Source organism: Triticum dicoccoides, chromosome 1B (genome assembly GCF_002162155.2).
Source record: "Triticum dicoccoides isolate Atlit2015 ecotype Zavitan chromosome 1B, WEW_v2.0, whole genome shotgun sequence".
NCBI lineage: Eukaryota > Viridiplantae > Streptophyta > Magnoliopsida > Poales > Poaceae > Triticum > Triticum dicoccoides.
The window spans coordinates 59,916,166-59,918,930 of NC_041381.1; positions in this window are offsets into that span (position 1 = coordinate 59,916,166).

A 2,765-nucleotide genomic window follows, 5' to 3' on the forward strand; every position below is an offset into this window, starting at 1 on the left:
TCAGTTTTCTACTGTAAAAGGTTGTAGAGATTTTATGGAACACCGCATGTACTTCATATTTATGTTGTGACGAATTTAAATATTGGTAGCCTAGGATGGAGAAATCTTCTTTGACACTTTTCATTCACTGATCGGGACGGCGCATGCTAGAAACCACACTCTTGACTTGAGTTCTTGGGCGTGACCGCAGTTGGAGTTAATTACAAGAAACTACCACATTTACAGCTAGGTTTGCATAAAATCACAAAGTCGCTAATCCGTTGCAAAAAACAACGTAATTTCTCTAATCTTATTGCAAAAAGCACTGATCGGGTGATTTAGTCTGTTTGATAAAGAATTGACATACACACCCTTGGAATCTAAAACAAAACGCAATCAACCCCCCTTGAGGGAGTCCTGGATTAGGGGGTGTCCGGATAGTCGGACTACCATCATCAGCCGAACTATCATCGGCCGGACTATCATCATCGACCGGACTCCAAGACTATGAAGATACAAGATTGAAGACTTCGTCCCGTGTCCGGATGGGACTTTCCTTGGCGTGGAAGGCAAGCTTGGCGATACGGATACGTAGATCTCCTACCATTGTAACCGACTCTATGTAACCCTAGCCCTCTCCGGTGTCTATATAAACCGGATGGCTCTAGTCCGTAGGACACAACAACAACCATTACAATCATACCATAGGCTAGCTTCTAGGGTTTAGCCTCCTTGATCTCGTGGTAGATCCACTCTTGTAAACATCCACAATATCAATATCAATCAAGCAGGACGTAGGGTTTTACCTCCATCAAGAGGGCCCGAACCTGGGTAAAACATCGTGTCCCTTGTCTCCTGTTACCATCCGCCTAGACGCACAGTTCGGGACCCCCTACCCGAGATCCGCCGGTTTTGACACCGACATTGGTGCTTTCATTGAGAGTTCCTCTGTGTCATCACCGATAGGCTTGATGGCCTCTTCAATCGACAACAACGCAGTCCTGGGTGAGACTTTTCTCCCCGGACAGATCTTCGTATTCGGCGGCTTCGTACTGCGGGCCAACTCACTTGGCCATCTGGAGCAGATCGAAAGCTACGCCCCTGGCCGTCAGGTCAGGTTTGGAAGCCTAAACTTCACGGCCGATATCCGCGGGGACTTGATCTTCGATGGATCTGAGCCACAGCCGAGCGTGCCGCGCTGTCATGATGGGCACGACCTAACTCTGCCGCCGGACAGCACCTTGGAGGCCGCACACGAACCCGCTCTGACCCATAGTCTGGAGCCGATCGCTCAGATCGAGGACGGATGGCTGGACACCGCCTCGGGAGCAGCAACTTCTACGGCGATGGAGCCAAACACTTACCTTGTCCCGCATAAAGCTCATGACTCCGAGGTGCCGGACTCTCTGCCGGACTCTGAACCTCCTGCGCCCCTTCCAGTCGAATCCGATTGGGCGCCGATCATGGAATTCACCGCTGCGGACATCTTTCAGCACTCACCCTTCGGCGATATCTTAAATTCGCTGAAGCATATCTCGCTATCCGGAGAGCCCTGGCTGAACTACGGCCAGGATGGTTGGGACGCGGACGATGAAGAAATTCAGAGCCCACCCACCACCCACTTCGTAGCCACCGTCGACGATCTAACCGACGTACTTGACTATGACTCCGAAGACATCGACGGTATGGACGATGATGCCGGAGACTATCAAGAACCAATGCCTACAGGACACTGGAAGACCACCTCGTCATACGACATATACATGGTGGACACCCCAAAAGATGGGGATGGCGAAGAAGCAACGGAGGCCGATTCCTTAAAGAAACAGCCCAAGCGCCGACGTCAGCGGCGCCGCTCTAAATCCCGCCACAGCAAGAATGGAGATTCCGGCACAGGAGATAATAACACCCCAGAAAGTGCCGAAGACAACCCCCTCCAGCACGATCCAGCGTAGGAGGAGGCAGAAGCAAGCCCTCACGAGAGGGCGGCAGACGAAGAGGTCGAGGATGATAATTACTTACCTCCCTCCGGAGACGAGGCAAGCCTCGACGATGACAAATTCATCGTGCCTGAGGATCTCGTCGAACAAGAGCGTTTCAGACGCAGGCTAATGGCCACGACAAACAGCCCAAAGAAAAAGCAGCAACAGCTTCAAGCTGATCAAGACCTACTGGCCGACAGATGGACCGAGGTCCTCGCAGCTGAAGAGTATGAACTCGAATGCCCCTCCAAAAGTTACCCAAAACGCAAGTTGCTCCCCCGACTAGAGGAGGAAGCGTACAAACCTGCATCACCAGTGCACAATACGGCAGACCGACCACCTCGTGGCCGCGACAGAGAGGCATGCAAGCCCTCCACCAAAACCGTACCCCGGCATCGCTCAAAAAGCATGAAGCCACGGGGGAACGCACCGGACTTGCGGGATATATTGGAGGACAAGGCAAGACAATCCAGATCTATCTATGGATCACGTGGGCGCGCCAAGACCCACGACGAATACCGTCGCGCCGGATACAACTACTCCGGCCGGGCCGAACACAGCAGACAACGCTCTCTCGAGCTACATCGTGATATTGCTCAATATAGAGGCGCCGCGCACCCACTATGCTTCACTGACGAAGTAATGGATCATCAAATCCCTGAAGGGTTTAAACCCATTAATATCGAATCCTACGATGGCACAACAGACCCCGCGGTTTGGATTGAGGATTCTCCTCCATATACATATGGCCCGCGGCGACGATCTTCACGCCATCAAATATCTCCCGCTCAAGCTTAAAGGACC